General features: G+C 36.9%; 1 protein-coding gene and 1 pseudogene across 3 annotated transcripts in view; both read right to left on the bottom strand.

The window, feature by feature from the left end:
• The window catches only part of KCNQ5 (potassium voltage-gated channel subfamily Q member 5), a 489,468-nt gene that overhangs the window by 383,777 nt on the left and 83,097 nt on the right, over positions 1-22,594 (bottom strand). The gene's annotated exons all lie outside the window — the stretch shown is intronic.
• Positions 21,449-21,547, bottom strand: LOC113261387 (U6 spliceosomal RNA; annotated as a pseudogene).

Here is a 22,594-nt window from a genome sequence, read left to right as displayed (position 1 = left end):
AGTTGAGGTGTGAGGGTGTGGCACAGTTCTTTAACCAGATGGTACTAAGTTGCCCCTAAAACTAAAACAGAAGATCATATCCTTCAGAGTTAGAAGATAATGGAGTAAGGTTTGTCTGCTTCTCTAGTAATGGCCATGTTTCCCATTCCTTCCTGATGCACACTTTAAAAATTTGTTTCAGCAAATGTATCTATTTCGGTTTTGGTTATTTCTCACATCTGTAGGTCTTCCTAAAGAGCTCTTTAATTCCTACTTCAGCTGCATGGGATAAACTAAGTTTACTTTAATTTTATGGCTTTATAATGTATGAAGACCATAATGACATCTTCTAAAGTATGATTTCCCTATTCTAATGTTCCAAAATTTTGCTACTTCAAGTGAGGTCTGTGGATCAAAAGCATCAGTATCACTTGGAAACTTGTTAGAAATGCAAATTCTCACCAACTCCATCTTACTAATCTACTACAACAGAACCTGCATTTTAATAAGATTCTCAGGTGATTTATTTGATCATATATGTTCAAGAAACAGTGCCCTAACAGACATGTGAACTCTTGCTTCTGCAGTGGAGAGACTTAGTGTCATGCACCCTTGGGACTCTCTTTCTTGCAGGGCTGCCTCCTGAGGCAGGTAAGAAGTCAAGAAGCACCATCCTTTCAATTAAATCAGTATACCTGGTTATCTATTACTATTAGAAAGGCCACAGGAAAGGAAATATTGTGTGATCTCTCATGACTTTTGAGACCTTAACCATGGAGCTCCCTTTGAGAACACATTACTGGACAATCTTACATCCAAGTTCAAGCCAGGCAAGGTTCAACTCATTGCCAACTCAACTTCCCTGAACATCCCGACTCTTATCTCCCACCCTCAGGAAAAGACAAGTACATCACTGACTCCACCCAAATTCCCATCAGAGACTCTCTTCCCTAACTTATAGGTGTCCAATGTCATCCCCACATTTTTAAGTCCTTCCAAAGAGAAAGCCCTTTAGCGTTACTTCAACTACAAGTTCCATTATACTGTGATCCCTGGAACATGACCTCCATCATCACCAAAAATTCTTGAACAATTCCTAGGTTTCCATTCTGAGAGATACTCAATTCCAGCATCAATCAAGTCACAGTTAGAGGAAAGGGGAAAGGATTGCACAAGAGCTGACAGGAGCTAGCAGCTAAAATCTCTGGGGTTCTACCTAGAGTTCAAGGTATAAGATGGCACCAGTAGCTTGCTGAAGCTTTCAGCATACTCTTCTACCTCCTAGACTCTTTCCTTCTATTTGCATAACTGTGTTTGGAAAAGTCTTCACCTGCCCTTTGATCCTCTCTCAGAATTTCACCCCTTATGGGCTGGGTGAACATGACTGTACCTTCCAACTACAAACACCATCATAAAACCATTGCTTAGGGGCACCTGGGTGGCTCAGTTGGTTAAGCGACTACCTTCGGCTCAGGTCATAATCCCGGAGTCCCAGGATTAAGTCCTGCATCAGGCTCCCAGCTCAGCAGGGAGTCTGCTTCTCCCTCTGACCCTCTCCCCTCTCATGCTCTCTCTCACTCTCTGTCTCTCTCACAAGTAAATAAATAAAATCTTAAAAAAAACAACAATCGTTGCTTATATTTGGTCTTTCATTGAGAATCTCATTTTGGCCTTGAAGTCTGTAACAGTCTTCATCAACTCAGATGACCTCTGCAGACTGATTCATAGACTCTACTTCATAGACCCCAACAGCTGCCCATGACAAATTTATCATTTGCAGAGAATTTCCAGTTACTCACTAGTTGTAGAATCAAGACAATTGATCTTGGTAGTTACTGAGTTTCTTTCCTCTTCTCAAAATGATTCAGGCTTGGTCTCGCTTAACAACCTTCCCCAATCTGCTTCACTACTAGATCATTCATTTCCTAAGATAAGGTCTTATTCATCTAGTATTTCTGGTGACTTGAACAGGCAAATGAGAGGTACTAAATAAATAAATAAATAAATGTTTAATTAATTAATTAATTTATTTGAGAGAGTGAGCAAGAGAGAGCAGGAGCAGGGGGAGGGAAAGGGAGAAGCAGACTCCCCTGCTGAGCAAGGAGCTGATGTGGGCTATTTCTCTTGTAAGTACTTCAGTATTTTGGTGGCCCATACCTTGATTTCAATCAGATAAGACCCAGAGCAGAGAACCCAGATAAGCTGTGCCTATCACCTGACCCACACAAACTGTGAGATAATAAATTTATGTTGTTTTGAGCCACCACATCTGTGGTAATTTGTTACACTGCAATAGATTACTAATACAATCAATTACTAATACAATAGCTTAGGCTTCTAGTGCTGTAAATATTCTTAAAATACAAGAGCTAATTTTATTTTTCTCATTTTAAAGATTTATTGTGTATGAAGCAGACTCTGAATGACATCAATTCCGGGGACCATAAAATCGTTAGTAGAAGAGCTGCTGTGAGAATTAATAGCTTCTCAGCCCTAAGTTCTCGGCTCACTGAACATACCATCTGTAGCTCTGTTGCCTTCTCTGATAGAGAAACAAATTATTTAGGGGGCTATGATTTCCTTTGAATGTTGTGTTTGTAAGAGTAGTGTCTATATTATCATTCCTAAGAAAGAATAAGTTTAAAAATGAAATTTAGTAAAGCAGCCAGACTCAGAGTTTCCGCTATTGAAATCAAAGAAGTTCAGAAGCAGCAGAGACTCAGAGTAAAACCAAAGTGAGAGGTGGCAAGGCCACTGATAGAACAGGATGTGGTAAAGTCTACATTTTTTTCTCTTGTGTCTTATTTATTAGTCCCATATAACACACCACAAATGGTGGCTTCGGTCCTTCAGATGTAGCACCTGGTGTCAGGCTTTTTCAGCAGAGCTACTCCATGGAATTATCCAATGGAGAACTGCTTTCGGTAATTCCCCACAATTACACACTCTTGCAGTTCTTATATTAATCCCTAATTTATTTTTAAAATGTTTTCAACAGACATATTTATTTTTTAGAACAGCTGCAGGTCTACAGCAATATTGAGCAGAAAGCAGAGATTTCCCATATAGGCTTTGCTCATACGTACAGCCTCCCCCACTATTAACATCACCCCCCAGAGTGGTACATTTGTTACAACTGATGAACCTATGCTGACACATCATTATCCCCAGAAGTCCATAGTTTGCATTAAAGTTCACTCTCGGTGTTGTACATTCAGTAGGTTTTGATCAATGTATAATGTCGTGTATCCATCGTGACAGTAACATATAGAAGTTTCACTGCCCTAAAAATCCTCTGCTCTGCCTATTTGTCCTCCATGCCCCACAACCCCTAGCAACCACTGATCTTTTTAGTGTCTCCATAGTTTTGCCTTTTCCAAAATGTCATACAATTGGAATCATACAGTATGTAGCCTTTTCAGATTGGTCTCTTTCACCTAGTAATAATCACTTAACTTTCCTCCGTGTCTTTTCATGGCTTGATAGCTCATTCCTTTTTAACAGTGAATAATATTCTGGTGTCAGCCTGTACTACAGTTTATCTGAAGTATACCTTGGCTACCTACTGATAGACGTCTTGGTTGCCCTAATTCCTTTTAAAAATACTTTTTCCATGCGACCATGCAAGTTCTTACAGTTTACAATGGAAAGTAATGTAATAAATCCAATACAAGAGCAAAAAGAAAAACAAAGTGGAGAAAAATAAGATATTCTAAGAAATATGTGAATTGAAAGTCTTATTTGCATACTGTTTTGGATATACTGAAAAATCTTAAATGGCTACAGTTGAGAACCTAAAATTTAATGTAACATTTTGGTATATTTATAGTCGTTTAAAGAATAAAATTATATTACACACGAAAATATCTGAATTCTATAACAGAGGGAAGCCTCTGAGAATTTAAAGCAGCCCCAGAACTCCTCCCCGAGGTAAGTGAGGCTTCCGGTGCCAGAGGCTGTTTTGGGTCTGAAGGATGTGGAGGGTCAGTGTCCTCAGTCCTCTTGCACTGACAGATTATTTTTGCCCTCTAAGCTATGTTTCAAACTTTTTCACCCAGATTGTAAATAATACATTTCATGTTCTCCATCTCCCTCCTTCCCTTCCAGCACCCCCTATCTCTCACAGCCCTACTACAAGACCCACAGGATAAGACACACCCTCCCACACCTACCCACACTTTCCCTCAGGCCCCCTCAGAAAGCTGCTTCTAACTCTGATCAGTCTAGTGGCTTCCATAAAGAAAAAAAGTCATCTATATTTTCTGGAAGCACTCAGAGTCCACAGGCAGAGACCGTGTCTTAATCATCTTTGTGAGCCCTGTACAAACTGTGCCCTTTGGGGATTATATTTTAACTTCTTACTGAGGTTCCTCAAGTCTAAAGAAGAAAAAGAGAACATGTGACCCAATTCCGCTTGAAAACATTTCAGAGCTGAAAAACTAAAAGACCAAAGCAGTGATTTCCAGTTCAGAGTTCGCTGAACACTGGGTTGTTTTAAATGATCCTAAGCTGTAAAAAAAAATCAAACTGCACTCACTTTTTTCACTTTCCTATTTTCCTCTTGGGATTTTCCTTCTCCTTTCTCACCGCACTTTGAGGAGAAAATGAAAAAATGTTCTTGTCGTGGCAGGGACTGGAAGTCGCTTTCCTGAAATCCATCTCCCCCTTCTTCCTTACTAGCAGACTCCCATATTCTTGGGAGTAGCCCCTTCTACAGATCAGGAGGGGGAAGTGAAAAAAGCGAGGCTTTAAAAGAGGGTTGGTTTAGCCTGGTGGTGCACTTTTTGCCCGGCTCCTCCTTCTTTGTCCTCAAGCCTGAAATGGGCATTTTGGCAAGAGCTTCTTCAGCCATCTCACCACAAGGCAAACTTGAAGATAAAAACCATACACTAAAGATAGTGGCAGAAAAAGAAATAAGGAGCCTACATCACTGACGTTTATGAAATGACCACACCGGGGCTGGAGCGCCAACACCCAGAACTCATGCATAGGAGACAAAAACAAACATCTATCTCAGTTTAAAGTCACTATTATTTGGGATAGCCATCACATGCAGCCAATTCTAATTGATAAACATTCTTAGATCCACTTCTAAATGACAACTGTTCTGCCTTCTGTGGCCCTTCTAGGTACATTGTGCTTTTCCCATGCTGTGTGTGCCAGACAAATCTGGTGGCTTTCATTGGATAGGATGACGGAAGCTAGTTAGCATCAGGTATGCTACACTTCCCCACCTGTCCCCTCATTTGCACTTAAAACTTTCATATGCCTTTTTACTACATTATCTGTTTCTTCTAGTCCTGCAGGAATCTGCATGTAGAGCTAGGATTGAAACAGCTAGCAAGTCCTTCCTTCTCAGCATCACATATGCTAAGCCATACATTGAATCAGAAAGAAAAGCACTTAATCAGAAATCTATGAGGACCACATGGAGAAGGCTTTAAAAATGCTTCTAAAGGACATAAAAGACAACCTGAACAAAAAGAAACACATACCATGTTCTTGGACAGGAACCTCACCATAAAGACATGCATCTTCTGAAAGCTATTTTGTAAATGTAATGACATCCCAAAAGAAATCAATATTTATTTTCCAGGATGAAATACAATTACTCTAAGGTTTATATAGAAAAATAAATAAACAAGAACATCCAGGGAAATTCTGGAAGCAAGAATGAGAAATGAGTAACTACCACATAAAACACCAGAAACCCTCAGTAATGAAACCAATACGGAACTATTACATGAACAGAGATGTGAGTTTAAGGAAAAAATAAACTTCAGAAATAGACTCTAAAAAAACCAAAATTTTAGTATATGATAAAATGTGGCATTTCATATTCATGGAGAAAAGATGGACTATACAATTAAGTGGTATTAAGAAAACCAGGTAGCCGTAAGGATAAAAAAGTGAATCTCTAACTTATACATACACCAAAAATTTTTTTTGCAAGAATCAGACTAAATGTAATAAAACAAAATAGTAAAAGTACTAGAAGAAAGGATAAGAATTCTTTTTATAACGTTAAAGTGGAAAAAGTCTTTTCTGTTATACAAAATCTAGAAGACATAAACGAAAAATTGATAAATTAGGCCATGTTAAAGAAAAATAAATAAAATTCTAAGTAGTTTTTAAAAAACTATAAAGAAAGTCAATACATTTGAAAAATATTTACGATTCAAGTAACCTTAAAAGGACTAATTTCCTAGGTATACATGCAGCTCCTACAAAATACTCATTTACCCAATATCTATTTAAGGCAATAAGACAAAAACTAGCAACACAATGAAACTTGGTCAGTCTAAGAACAGTTAATATAAATTAAAAAAAATACAAACAGCTCCTAAATACATGAAATAAGCTCTTCCTCATTCATAGCAAAAGAAATGCAACTTCATTTTTCACTTAGGAAATTGGCCAAATTCCAAGAGTTTGCTAACATACTATTGACAAGGTCATAGAAAAAGAGGTCCACTCTGTATTATTGGTGGGAGCAATATTGTTAGAAATTCCATCAAAGACAATTTGGTAGTTTCTTTCAAAATTGCACACTCATAAACCCTTTGGCTCAACATTTCCACTTTTGGGTTTTTTTTCCTATAAATATACTAACCAATGTGCCTAAAGACAGGCATACAAGATTATTTATTGCAACATTATCTGTAATAGCCAAACATCTGGAATGCTGTAACTGTCCTTTGACGGAAAACGAATTAAGAACCATGGTATATCCATTAAATGAAATAAAATACAGCTCTAAAAAATTATGAGAGAGTTCTTTCTGTGATGTGAGAAAATCTATGATACCTCAAGTGAAAAAAGGAACATTACATAACTCTTATAGTCTATTACAATTCTGTGTGAAAAAAAGAAGAAAAATGGGAATATACTGGGAGGTAGATGGTTCACTCTATACCTTTGTATAATTTTTGATGCTTGGGTCATTAAAATATATTACCTAGTCAAAAAATTGAATAATTTTTCATAAAAGAAAGATTATGTATACATATCATTGAGACTTTTACGAATCTAGAGACCTGTGTAATTATGTCCTAGAAGATTAAAGAAGAATTAAAAAGCCAAAAATAAATTTAAAAATAAAGGTTTTTTTTCTTTTCTTGTCTTAAAAATCGTGATGCTTCTGAATACACTCACCAAGAGAAGAGTTGCTACAACCTCATTCCCTATTTAGCTAATTCCCAAGGAGCAGAATCAGTACCTAATTAAAGGATATTCCCCTTCTCCAGGATAGGGAGACCTGGCAACATTCATCCAGTGGGATTTCGGAATTATTAAGGACCAGTGACTGCAATGTGCCTCTCACTGTCATCTTTTTTTCAATGGAGTGTTCACAGTGGCTACCCTGTTCCTATTTCACAATTACATGTTGGAAGATTGTTCATCATGGGGGAGGATTAGATAACTTGTCTCTTAAATTCACAAGGTTTCAGATCAGGAAAGGCTGCATCTAGAACTGACACAAATCAGAAAATCTCGGACTTCAAAACTGATTCCATAAATTAATGACAATTCTAGGACGTCTGGTGAAAGGAGATGATTAGAATTAAGGTATTTTGTGTGTGGAAGGCACTTTAGTAATTGCGATCTAGAAGGTGAAGCATGGCAGATTGCATTGTTGTTCCCAATTCCCCACTTTTTTCCAGAGCTATGCCATATTCCACATGACTGTGCAGAACCTGCCACTAGAATCAAATAATTTTTTTTCCCCTCATTGATGTTAGGCTTGCCCATGTGATTTGCTTTGACCAGGAGAATGTTCACAGAAGTACATAAGCAGAGCGTTAAAGGGTTCTTGCCTGGTTGGGCTTTAGCATATTTACTCTGCCTTTTACCATGAGAAGACAATGCTTCACATAGCTTCTGGTCCAAGGAAGATAAAAGAAAGGTACAGTCAACTTAGATCAAATACGCAACTTAAAGCCACGCCGTGCTGAGGGCAGTCTAGATCATCAAAATTTCAACTGGCCCAGCCCATGTGTGAGGAAGAAATAAATGGTTCCTGAATGCTCCTGGAGATTAGGGAATCTATTATCCAGTATTATTGTGGTAACAGCTAAGAGCTAATTAATACCAATTCAGGAATCTAAAGAATTATTGAGGAAATAACAGATGCTAGAAATTGATTCCACCTTATATCAGGGGCAATTGTTGGCAAGTCATTGCTATTCAGTACATGTCTACAAATGTCCAAAAAGATCCAGAAAACTTGTGAAACCAACTGACTGCTTCACAGAAAATGACATAGGGATATTCTCTGAGAGGCAGGAGGCACTAAGTACATAAATGCTATCATCAACTTTACATGTGAAAATATTTTATTTAATATTAAGAACAATGTTTGGATATTACACAATGAAAATCTTTATAACAAAAACTGGAAATTATTACCTCAGAGATGGGCTTGACATTTCCTGCACTTATTATTTCCCCATAAATCTTGATCAAAATGAAAAGTAGAAATCTCCAGTCCATGCGCTAAAAGTGACTCTATGGGAAATGTTACTGCTCAGAACAGCTCATGGCTCATCCCTCCTGCCCCTATGGCAGGTCATACTGAGACCCTGCGGTGCTACATACAGAACGTGATCCCATCACAGTTAAACACTGATGGTTACATCAGCCCCATTTCAAGAAAGCTTTTCAACGTGTAAGGACTGAATGATTATAGTAGCTGACCAGCTGATTAATATTTTGAAAAGAAACTACTTTTCCTGCATGCCATGAATAACAGTGATCTGAACAGCTTATCTTTAATCAACATGCCACAGAACTTAAGGCCTTCATTCTGTCTTTACTCTTTTTTTTTTTTTAAGATTTTATTTATTTGTGAGAGAGAGCAAGAGAGAGAGAGCACGAGCAGTGGGGAGGGGCAGAGGGAGAGGGAGAAGCAGACTCCCCATTGAGCAGGGAGCCCAACAAACATGGGGCTCGGTCCCAGGACCCTGAGATCATGATCTCTCTTTTTATATTCTATTTCTATCTTAGCTAGGGTGGCTATAACAAATTATCATAGACTGGGTAGCGTACATAACACACATTTCTTTCTCATAGCTTTAGAGGCTGGAATTCCAAGATCAAGGTGCTGGAACATCTGGAGGGCCATCATAGATGGCCATCTTCTCATTGTATCCTCATATGGTGGAGAGCAGAGAGCCAGAGTGAACTCTCATGTCTCCTCTCCTAAGTGCACTGATTTCATTCAAGAGTGCTCCACCTGTATAACCTGATTACCTCCCAAAGGCCCCACCTCCTACTATCACCACATTGGGGGTTAGGATTTCAACATACATATTTTGGGAGAACACAGTCCATAACAGTCTCTTAATTTTATTCCTCCCTCGTTTTTCTTTCCTTTAATCACAAAACAGAATTAAATAAATATATATATAAAATAACATTTCATAATCTATTCTCCATTGCTTTCTGATCACCCTTTCACCTCCCTTTGCAACCCCTGCATTGGCCAGTCACCTTTGACGAGAGTTTTAAAAGGTGCCCTATTTATTTTTAACAATGAAATTTATGAAAAGAAGTCATTTGTTGTGTGAAAGTGACAATATTAAAAACCAGATTTTATCGATAGTTTGTAAATATCTTTTCTCTGATAAATCATGTTATTAAGTAAAAAAATTACCAAATTTCATATTTTTTTAGATTATGTGAGATAAAAACTTTTATATATAATAGATGCATGCATTATGCATACAAATTACTTTGGAAATAGGGCATTTTTGGAAACTGTACTAAGAGATGACAATGATGTATTCATTTTTGTTACATCATAAACTGATAAATTATATCTGATTTTATAACTTATTTTCACTGTAAAATTCAAATATTCTAATCTAAAATGGGATTCTTGCTAAGAATAAAAATAACTAGGTTATACTCTCTTTGGCAATTAAAAATGATTCTTATAGAAATTATTTTTTCCTACTACTCTTACTAAAGAAAAGTCAAGCCCACCATATGTACTACTTTAATCAGTGAGTTTCTCAGAGTCCATAGAAACAAACTGAGGGCTTCAGAGGGGAGGAGAGTGGGGGAATGGGATAGGCTGGTGATGGGTAGTAAGGAGGGCACGTATTGCATGGTGCACTGGGTGTTATACGCAACTAATGAATCATGGAACATTACATCAAAAACTAGGGATGTACTGTATGGTGACTAACATAATATAATAAAAAATATTATTATTCAAAAAAATAAAATAAAAATAAAAAAATAAAATTAATCAGTGAAATTCCCCCAAAATCAGCAATCAATATGATCAATTCATTTTTGGGAAACATAGGAAAAATGATGGCTACTTGAACTTCATTAAATATGTTAAGAGTTTATACATTTTGGGAATATATATTTATATATTAAGAGTTGATTATAACTCAGTGTTATTTTGTCACCAACTAGATTACAATATAATTTAATATTGCATTAAAAAGACTATTTGGGAAGATATCATGGTTCTTCTATTAGATGATTTTTTTAAGGTTTGTTTATTTGAGAGAGTTAGAGAGAGCACGTGGTGGGGGGGAGCAGCAGAGGAAGAGGGAGAGAGAGAATCCCAAGCAGACCTGCTGAGCATGGAGCTGGACATGGGGCTCCATCCCACGATCCCAAAATCATGATCTAAGTGGAAACCAAGAGTTGGAAGCTTAATCGACTGTGCCACTCAGGAGCCCCTCTGTTAGATGATTTTTTAAAACAAATTATGTCTAGGGGAAAAGTAGGGAAATTTTTTTAGATAAAAATTCATCCTTATTTTAGTATTTAAGAAACCAATTTTAACATATTCTTTAAGATAAGTTGTTAATTTCATAATGGATGAACTAATACATTAGGATTATATTGAGTTGTTTAAATTTGTTAAATGTAATCACGTTACAAGGTAAAACAAAACTCGTATTTCTGCTCTGAAATCTACGGTAAATTAAACAATATATTTTCTATTTGGCTTCAAATGCCTCTTTTTAATGAGAGAGAGCCACAATGAGAGGGCACAGATGGACATTTTGCACAAGCATGAGCTGTTGCTTATTCATGAGTAAAATTACTCTCACCAAGTCTGTAAAGTAGTATGGTTTTTGTTCAGCACTGCCTCTCACTTCTCAGTGATGGCACTCACGTATTGTGGCCAAGGAGAACACGGGCCCATAAATCTCTCAACGGGCAAACATTTTCTATTTTGTCAGATGAAGTCTCCATTTCTCATTTTAAATTCACTTGGTGTGTGTGTGTGTGTGTGTGTGTGTGTGTGTGTGTGTAAATCTAGAGTCAGAATGTCTCCTTAGGGCAAAATGAACAATTTTCCAAGACACCTGGTCACTAAGAAAGGTTTCCAGGGCTAGCCTGTAACCACTATGATGCCATTCTGTAGTCTAGGAAGAATACACAAGGAATAGACTATCCCACAGGTCATGACGGAAATTCCCAGTTGCCTTTTAAATCTGATCCCCTAAATTACAAAATTAAGTGTTTGAATAAAAGTGGCCAAAGGAGTAAGAAGAGGATGTAATCTTTCTTTGCTTTAAGAATAATAAATGACAAAGCATGAGTTCTGAGGCATCTATTTAGTACATTTAAATAGACTTATTCTTTTTCTTTATGCGAATTAGTTTCATTTTCCCTTCTTGCTTTTAATGACAAAAACATTTACTACCAAATTTCCCTAGCATTCTTGTATTCATACTTCCTTAGTGATATACAGCTATTTTTATGGCTTAAATAAAAATGAGTAATTCCAAGTCTCTCTAAAATAATTAGATGGCAACCAGGGAGAAAATATCTATATAAAATATATAAACATGTATAGATGAAAGACTTGCAAATAAGCCAGAGTTTCTAAATAAGAAATCATGTCAAAAGAAACCCAATTACTTAAAAATCATATTATAACATTAGCAGACAAAGGAAGTGCAGAAAATGTAACAGACCTTAATTTTAGCATAGTCACTTATGAACTCTCATTTGAAAAATGAATTCAAATTAGCTGGGATAGGAGAGCTCTCGTCTGCACTAAAATAGCAGGAAGGGTTGTAAAGGGAAGGTAATGATGAATGGCAATGTATTGAATCACAGATTTTTTTTTTTTCAAAAATGGTTCCAAAATCTAATGTATTCAAAGTACTTAAAATACCAAACTATTCATACAATCACCTGAGATGAAAGAGAGGAAGGAAGGAAGGAAGAAAGGGAGAGAGGGAGGAAGGGAGGAAAGCAGCCAAGTTTTATGTGTTTCCTGCACACTTCTGTAGTTTGAGCATTAATCCAACAGCAAGCCCTAAAAGCCTGTAGGACTCATACTCTGTAACACATCTAATAGCAAACTCAATATATTAGACACATGCCCAATTTTCTTCCCCTCACTTCTCATACCATTGCCATATATAATGTAACAGGAATGTCAAGATTAATTACAGAATAAAGACAAGTAAAAAGAAAATTAAACACTGATTGCCATGGTTAACATGTACTCAACTCGCACCATGTTCTAGGTGCTAAGATTTAAACTGATCGTTTTACTTAATCCTGACATCAATTTTAAGAGGTAAATATCGTTATTATTCCCATTCTACAGATGAAGAAACGCAATTTCTTTTCTTTTAAGACAGCCAGTAAATTGTGAAGCTAGAACTGAAACAATGCCTTCCAAAATCGTGCTCCTTTCATCACTTCACTATTGTTATTATTGTTATTTGTTGTTATAATTACTATCACACTTACTTTCATGTAGTTAACAGACAGGGAAACAAAAACACAAACGCATTAAAATGTAAACAATATGGCTGAATAGCTCTTCAAGATAATAACCAGAGATATGCTGAATGACAATTCACCAACACATACAGAGTCCTTACTCTGATTTAGCCACCACGCCAATTCACTTTTATGTGAAGCATCTCTAGACTTCATGATTTTATGAGGTTGATAGAAACGAAGACACTGAGACTTGGAGGGTGTAAGAAACTTCTCTACACAGTTGTGGTGGAATCAGGATCTAAACTTGGGAGTTCTGATTTGGGAGATTCTGTGCTTACCCATTCCCCAATGGGGATTTTCATAATTGGATGCACAATAAATTGCACAGGTCCTGATTACCTTAGAACTTCAGAGAAGGGAAAATCACTCCCGCCTGACAGACAGAAGGCAAACAACAACAATAAAAAGAGCATGCCTGGTAGGTGGAAAGTGAACACAGCTCAGAGAAGAGAAAGCACAAGGCAAGGTTCAGGGAGAGTGTAAGAACCAGTGAGAGGGGAGCCAAAGATCAGAAAAGATGAGTGGTAGGAGAAAACCAAGGTACTAGTCTTCTATTGCTGCTGCAGCAAATTACCACCAGAATATTGGATTAAAACAGCACAAATCTAGTATCTTATGGTTCCAGAGATTGGAAGTCCAGAATCACTCTCACTGGGCTAAAGTCAAGGTGTCAGCAGGGCTGGTTCTTTCTGGAGGCTGTGAGGGGAGAATTTGTTTCCTTTCCCCTCTCAGCTACTAGAAGTTATATGCCTTCCTAGGCTCAAGACCCCTTCCTGCCATCACTCCAATCTCTTGCTTCTATCTTCACATACTATCTGTTCCTCCTGCCTCTCTGATATGGACAACTATGATTACATGGGCTCACCTCAATAGCCAGGATAATGTCTATCACATGATCCTTAATTTAAGCACATCTGCGAAGTCCCTTTGCCATATTCTAAGTACCCTATTTCCAGATTCTGGATATTAGGACATGGACATCTTTTGGGAGACATTTTCCAGCCTATCACAAGACTAACTAGGCAAGTTCACACAACCTGATAGTGGATGACCCTCTTTACCAAACTGGAGATTAGCAAGAACTACTAATAACTATTTAAACAGGGAAATAGAATAACGAAAGTAATACTTTAGGTTGAGTAATCTGGCATTTAGAATGATTCATCTAGGGGCACCTGGGTGGCTCAGTCGGTTGGGCATCGGACTCTTGGTTTTGGCTTAGGTTATGATCTTGGGGTAGTGGGATCAAACCCCGAGTTGGGCTCTGTGACCAGGGTGAAGTCTGCTTGGGAATCTCTCCCTCTCCCTTTGCCCCTCCCCCTGCATGTACACACTGTCTCTCTCAAACAAATAATCTAAAAAGAATGATTCATCCATAGCAGTGATTCTTAACGATTAGAATGTATGAAAATCACACTTTGAGTTTGTCATAAAATAGAGTGTCCTGGGCCCTTTCATCATAGAGATTCGCATTCATCGGGCCTACTGTAGAGCCTGGGAATCCTCCTTTTTTTGAACCCACCCCTTCAAGTGATTCTTGTGCAAGTGATCTAAGGTCAGGCTTTGAGAAATACTGGTCTGCGACACTTAAATGCCTTTGTAAATACACACTCACTTGTTCGCAACTCCAGGCGGAGAACCAGATCCGGATTAAAAAAACAAACCATGAAAATCAAATGCACACTTTAAACCTATTTATAAACTTATCTGTTTGTAAGACTTATCAAAAACCTAAAATAACAGCCAAATAAGAGAAAGTAATTATTTTAAGCATAAAGGTAAAAAAGGTATTTGTTTTAGATAAAGGAGAAGACGACATTTGATAATTGTTGTACATCTCTCTTATTGGGCTCCTACTATGGGGCCAGGCACTGTTCTCAGTTCTATATAGTAATCAATTCACTTAACTCTCACTCCATGGTTATTTTTATAATCTCTGTTTTGCAGATGAGAAAACTAAAATTTAGAGGGATTAAATAGCTTGTCCAATATCACAGCCAGAAAATGACAGAACTGGTATTTGGTCATTATCTATCCTGTTTCTAAATTTATACACTTCCTATTTTGCTGCTTTATTCTCTGCAAGATGCTTACCCATAGGATTGTAACTACTATACTCATAAATTTAAATGTAAAATATACAATCACTTAATAGATATACCTGACTCTAAGAAGGAGAAATAAGAGTGGAGAGAAGGAGAAGCAACGAACTAAGAACCAGAGGTTGGGGTTTTATCCTGGCTCTAGGCCCAGTACCTCTGGGACCTCGAACATAGCCCTTCATTTTCATGGACTGCTACAGTTTCCTGATCTGTAGACCAGGCCCAGACAAAATAATCTCTAAGATCCTCATTGTTTTACACTTCTAGGAGTTCCATGATTATATCAATTAATGAATCACATCAAATATCATATATCATTCCACACTGATTTGATCATGCTTTCCTTGAAAAAGGATTTCTATGTATTAGCAGAAACCTCTTTGGCTGAAAAATAGCTAAATTAGAAAGAAATTGAAGAAAATTACATGCTCACACCCTGCCTAGACTCTGTGGAAATAAAGGGAAGAAATATCCTTTGCCACTTATTCCAAGGATACAGCAACACAAATAACATGATATACCTGAGTCAAGAAGGAAGCAAAAAAAATTCTCGGAACAGGCAACAATTAATTTGATAGATTCAGAAACTTAGGTGAATGCATAGGAGTCCTTCCCTAGGAGTTTTGTCATCTCTCATTTTAGATAAAATGTGAAAAAGCATCCATTCCACAACAGATTAAAAGCAGCAAGCCTAGCAGAAGGTTAAGTGAGCTGTGCACTCACGTGTATAGCAGTAAAAGGCAAGGGAGAAGATAGTAAAACTATAAAAAGCTGACACAATGACTCAAAAGCACAGGTTCTGATGCTCCTTCATTGGGACAAAGGACACTCCAGAGGCCAAATGGCAGAATGATAGCACTGCCTTGGGTGCAGACAAATAGATGGCTTCGGATCTTGTCTCTAACATTGACTCAACATTTACTGAGTCACCACCAGATTTTAGTTATAGATCAGGCATAGGAAGAATGAGAATTAAGAGGATGATGAGATTCTTGCCACATCCTTCAGTGGTCTGGGACAATGGTGATAGATTCTGGCTGTAAGCCGTAAAGCCAGGAGGGCCTAAGTCGAGGTTGTCTGTCCTTGAGGAAGTGCTTTGGGAGAGGGAACTGCTGCTAGCACTAGAGGGTTCTGGAGATGATGCTGGCACAGTAATACCGTGCTGTCGAATCCCTGAGGAATTGTTCAAGGAAGCAAGGGAGTAACCAGAGAGACAAGAGAGGAACCTATGAGAACTACCCAGAAAGGGCCCACAAGGCGACCACTGCCAAGAAAAGATGCCACCTTCAGAGAAGGACCTCTAAGCAGGATGCCACAAAGTTGTAACATTAAAAGTGTGTATGGCTTTGGAGTCACACAGACCTGGTTTTGAATCCTGACTTAGCTTGGGCGTTCAGTACCCAGATTTTTGACCGAATATCTGCCTTGTCTCATTGGTGAGAACTGAATGAAATAGTGCTGGTATATAACTGGACTTCAGTTACATACAATTTTTTATTTTTTATTTTTTCATTACTTAAGAAGTTTGGGCTGTACTTTGGAGGAACCTAGGAGAGGAGGGGTTTCCAAGCAGGGTTATTTTTGGAAGCAGCAGGTAGACTGGAACAGCCAGGGATGCCTAATGTCTAGAGAAATCTCTGCCTCTGTCTTCTATCTCAATGTCCTTCATCTTTGGGGAAGGGAGACTGTATTAGTCTTTCAAAATACTTCTCCAAGGGAAGAAAGAATAACACTTTTCCATCAGAAAACCTAGCATAGTAGGGATCTAAAAATCTGAGTGGAGTTCAGATTCCTGCTGGTACAGGGCAAGATTCCAATTTTTCCACCTAGATTTCATGTTTTTAAGGGAGTGCAATTATGTTTTGTTCATCTTTGCATGCCCCACAGATCCAAACAAATAGTAGATGCTCAATAGTTTTTGAATGAATGAATGAGTGAATGAATGAATATCCTTTCCCCTAATCCCAGTAGTATCTCTCTTTTTTTTTCAACCGACTATTTTACATCCATGTTTGAACTACTTCTTAGAAGCTATTTTTAGAAAACAAAGCTAGAATATTTTTACATTTTAATACAAAAAGAACAACTGACGAAACACTAGCAATTACAAAAGCAGGCCTAAAGTGAGACTTAAATTGGGGAGTGGGAGAAACTGTCGTTTTTTTGTCCTTCCTTGTCTGGGTACCCCCCAAATATGTGAAAGGATTTCAAATAAGACCGTAAGAAGGAGCAGAAGGGAACAATCTCAAGACCTGGCTTAGCTCCCAAATCTGCAAGTGAAAAGCAAGATAAAGATAAAGGCAGCTGCTGCTGAATGCCACCAACTGCTGAGGGAAAAGTGGCAAGCAGAGTAGGCAGAGCAGCGAAGGACGAGGCCCACGTTCACAACACAACTATTCAAACTCTCTCAGAGATCAGTTGAGAGGAACTCTTTTATAAGATCATGCCTATCAAAAGGAATTGAGAAAAAAAAAAGCGAATGCTGGCTGCCAGGGCAACCTCAGTTTCTCAGGGAAGCTACTCAAGGGAAATTTTTAGCAATGTAAAGCAAGGAAGAGGGCTCTTCACAGCTCTCAGCCAAAGCCAATTAGTAAAAACGTACAGGTACTCCATGCGCGAGGCATTGTGTATGTGTTGGGGTGGCTGTAGGGGTCGGAAGGGGCGCACATATGAAACAAAGTCTTTGCACTCTAGACATTTATGGGTAATGATTGGCAGTGTGATATTTTCGAGAAGGTCATGCAAGGTCATGCTAGGGACGACTCCAAGGCAGGATTCTAGCTACTGTTGGTACTACTGTACTAAAAGCGAAGTGAGTATCTACTGAACAAGTGGTCTTCAAAAAAATTTTCAAACACCTTCTTAGTACTAGGAGTATTTTTCATGTTTTTAGAGAAACTCATTCATGAATGCACGAACAAAAGTATTCACCCAGTTTTTATTTCTGTGGTTTAAATGCACATTAAAATATCCAGAGGCAGCCTCAAGGAAATGGATTCTAAGTTAAGGACTCAGGTGATGCTGTGTCCCTCACTCTTTAAATATGTGGCTAATGTTAAGATGAAAAGTCCAAAGCCTGCAGTCTTTATTAAAGATTGTACCAAAAATAAGTGTTCCTATACTAACATTGCACATGTGCTATTTTCTAAAAGCATATGTCATCCAAGAATGATTTCCCAATGAAGACATTATTTGGTAACCCCTGGGAAGTTCAAGGTGGTCAACCATTCATCTTAAGCAAACTATCACAACATTGGTGAAACAACATTAGGTACTAGGCATTTGAACTGTCTATATTTGCTCAAACTGGGTAAGCAGCACTCTTTTTTTTTTTGTGATACAGTTTATGAAGCTCACCAAGTTATGCCAGTGAGACCTCACTACATTGGGATCATTACTCACATTTTGTCAATAATCAGAAACAATCCTCACTAATACATTACAATATCTTCAACAATCATCATTCGCCCCCCCTAAAATGCAAACTCCATGGGAGCTCTATTTTGTTTACAGCTATTTTCCCAGTCCCTAGAACACTCTTCAGCTTATAGTAGGTGTTTAATAAACGCTGTGTTGATAAAATGCAGAAGTGAATTTAAATCGCTTCTTTGAGATGGCACTGGGGAAACAGTGGCTAAACTAGAACAAGAGGTTTATATGTTTTATGGATAAGCACCCCTGCACTCTCTTCTCTAAAGACTGCTTTTGTTAAGATATGCTTTTCTCTTGTCTCACCAAAGTTGAACATGTCTTTCAAATAACATTTTTAGGAGACCTAAAAATGACAAGGTGTGTGTCTGACATCTGACACCCACTCAGCAGACAGTAACTGAACTCCTATTATATACTGGATATTATGACAGCCATATACCAGCCAACCAAACAGATGTGGTCTTATTTATGTCATAAAAATGTGAAAATAAATTTAATCTTGAGGCTATAGACCCAGCCTTTACAAAAGGTGGTGCCCAGAACTGATTTGCAAAAAGTAAATCTTCTACGGGGATTAACGATTAAAGACCATGGAGAAGCCTCTAAAGTGGGGTTTCACCTGCTTTTGGTATTGCAAAAGAGCCAAATGAATATTCAACTGAGCAAAACAAAAACAAAAACACCCCCCAAAAACAACTTAAAACAAAGGGAAACATTTTAACTGTTTCCTTGATGCTAAGAATGGTTTTACACACTACTACGGTAGTTCATTCATAAGTAAATAAATGAATAAAAACATGTGACTGTACATACATACTATATCTTATACATCCAAATAATCTATTTCCTTTATAAAACAGTTATTCTGTGAGGTAATACATTTACTCTCATGAGCAACCTTTTAAGTATTTCAAAACTACTTTTTAATCTCCTTTGGAACTGTGTTCCATTCTTTTAAATATACTCAAAGAATGAATTTTATTTGGGGAGGCTGTAGAAGGACATTTGGATCCCTTATGATAAGCAATATAAATAATCAAGGCAACTCCAAAAGAAGAGCTCTAAAATAATGGTGAACAACAGCAATACCATTTGAGTAACTAGAGAATTTATTATGGTAGCTATTGTTAAGATCAACTCACACTGTGTTATTGAAACGTATGTATTTTTGAATCTCAATTTCTTATCCTTTAAAGATGCATTCCTAAAAGAATAATTTTATTTCACCACCTTATTATTATGTTATTTTTTCTCTAAAGAAATCAGACATAGGACATTGCTGCAAACCTTTCAAAATTACACATTTAGAAGTGAAACATTATTTTAATAAAGAGCTAAAATAATCCACAAGCCAATAAAATGTATTAAAATTTAAAATATAATAGGAACTATGTCTCCTAGATGGTCTATAGGAAAGGAAGAATTAACCCATGTTTGATCTGGTCTAGTTCTTTAAATTCAACTTAGAATTTTCTTTCCCCCACAACAAATTCTTTATATCACTTCCTTTAATTTTTAGGTCTTTCTTACAAATAGACATATACAGTTTGTCATCTGTTTGTTTATGCCAAACCCCCAATAATAAGGCTTCTTGATATTTAAATATCATTTAAGAGTTCTTTAGAATAGAGGTTTCATTTATCAGGTGACATTCATAAAATTATTGTCCTAAGTTATTATAAATATGCTAATGTACTTTCTTTAAATATGTGTGCATAAAAATGTTTGCATTAAAGATCAGGAAAGATATGGAAAGTTTAAGACCACAAAAGTTTTAAATTTGAGCACTACTGTGTGAGAAAATTAAAATGAATTTATCAGCTATCTTTTAATCTGTTATAAATCATATGACATACTTCCTATGTGAAAATGATCTATTTTTCAAAACTTAAAAAAAACCCATAAAATCCACTGCATTATTTTTTCTGTGATACACATACTGTTTCTGGATGTGGACTCTAATGTTATAAGACAAATGTTCTCACTGTATTTCATCCTTAACAAACTGTTCAAGAGTCCTTATTGACTTAAAATAGGTACTCAGGGGTACCTGGGTGGCACAGTCAGTTAAGTGCCTGCCTTCGGCTCAGGTCATGATCTCAGGGTCCTGGGATCAAGCCCCACATGGGGTTCCCTGATTAGCAGGGAACCTGCTTCTCCCTCTCCTTCCTGCTTGTGCTCTCTTGCTATCTCCCTCTCTCTCTCTCAAATAAATAAAATTTTTAAAAAAAAGGTGCTCAATTACGATCTCAAATATATTTTCATGGTTTTACATGTAACAATATAAAAGTAATTATACCACAAACATCAATCGTGAACTTCTGAATTTCGATATATGCTATAGAGGAAAATTATTTTTAGATACAAGATTTCTCAAGACTCGAAAAATTTAGACACTATGAGGATATTCAGATACTGTGAAATAATTATTCTTTTTAAGACCTCAGTATGAGATATCATTAGAATTCCATAGTATTAGATTTATCATTAAAATATAGCATGAAACCAAATATTATTTTTAAAATATTTTATAAATGTCCTCTTATAATTGATTTCCCTTTTTTAATTTGGATATGTCTGTATTTCAAAGTAAGCAGTTCTGTAGGATGAATAAGTACTAGAGATCTAATGTATAGTATGGTGTCTATAATTAACAACACAGTATTGTATACTGGAAATTTGTTAAGAGTAAATCTTAGGTGCTCTCACCACACACACACACACAGAAAAGGTAAGATGGATATGTTAATTATCTTGACTATAGTATTCATTTCACTATGTATATATGTATATCAAAACATCATGTTATACATCTTAAATACATAATTTTTGATCTAAAAACAGAATTTATTTAACAATACTATATTTTATGTGGATTATTTGGGAGGAATAAGTTAGGCACTGTACTCTGAAATTATTTGGTTCAACTTCACAAAATCTGATTCACAAAATCTTAAGGAAAGGAACTCTTGAACACCTATTGTTCATGAGATCTCTTTTTTAAATTGAAGTGTAGTTGACATATATAATACTAGTTTCAGGTGTACACCATAGTGACTCAACATTTATATACATTACAAAATGATCACCAAGATAATCTAGCTACCATTGGTCACCATACAAAGCTGTTACATATTATTAACTATATTTCCTATAAAACTATGGAGTGCTTCACAAATTTTCACGTCAACCTTGTGCATGCTAACTTTTTTATATCATTCTAATTTTAGTATATATACTGCTGAAATGAGTACAAATGTATACAATTTTTATTAAAAAAATCCAAAAAAGTAAATTACATACACTATTAAGCCAGTACATGGCCTCAGCCAGGAAGAGGGTTTATCCTCTTTACATTTTAGTAAGGTACCAAAGAGGCTAACTACCATGTGTGGGCAGGAGTTGATTCAGCATAATTTAGAATTGCCTTCTTCTGCTCATCACCCATTCCATCCTATGTTTCAGGTTCTTATCTGAACCTCTCTACAAAGAAAGCCTTTGTAATAATCAAAGGGCAAACATTTATTGAAAGCCTATAATATACAAGACTGTAACTGATTAACAGCCAAAATCTGCAAGGTGAATGCGAGAGCCTCAAGGGATTTAGCCTGGGGATTTGGGAGAACCTGGTTGTACTGTGAACACATCCAGATACCAGCCAGTTTGCGTGCTACCAGCACCACATGTGTTCTTTAATGATCTCACTGGTAGGTACAGAGATGGGAGTTAATCTTCACACCCACCTTGCAATGGCCTGCCTGAAATTGGCCACTTTAGGGAGGAATCACACTCTCACTTACCTCAGTCCAATTAAAGAAATACTCACTAGTAAATAATTTGGCAGACACTTCTTTGTCATAAAACATATTTAAACATCAATTTTGGCCCCAACATAAAGACAACTATTTAATGATAAGAACAAATACTACGTTATTTAGCTAAATTGTATGATTTTAAAACTCTTGCCCACATTTAAAAAGTTCCATCTAATTTACAATGCAATTAATCTGCTCACAGACATCGTATTTTTCCTCTTTGTTACATTTATTTGTGTTTGCCCATTTCCTTTATTATCTCCTGTTAGAAAACTGTTTCTAGCATTAATTTGTTTATTCTAAATATGACGGCAAAAATCCATCAGATTTATTGCCCAGACTCCCTGGTGCCCATGAATATGATTCTCAGGATATTAAGGGGAAATCAAGTTTTTGCTATTTTTGAACTGCCTTGATATTAGCAGTTATCATTTAGAAACTGACGGAAATTAGCCAGTATATGGCATTCTGACATATATCCGTTGA

Source organism: Ursus arctos, unplaced genomic scaffold (genome assembly GCF_023065955.2).
Source record: "Ursus arctos isolate Adak ecotype North America unplaced genomic scaffold, UrsArc2.0 scaffold_29, whole genome shotgun sequence".
NCBI classification, from domain to species: Eukaryota; Metazoa; Chordata; class Mammalia; order Carnivora; family Ursidae; genus Ursus; species Ursus arctos.
Note: the sequence above shows the minus strand (reverse complement) of the source record. Positions and strands in the feature narration are given on the sequence as shown.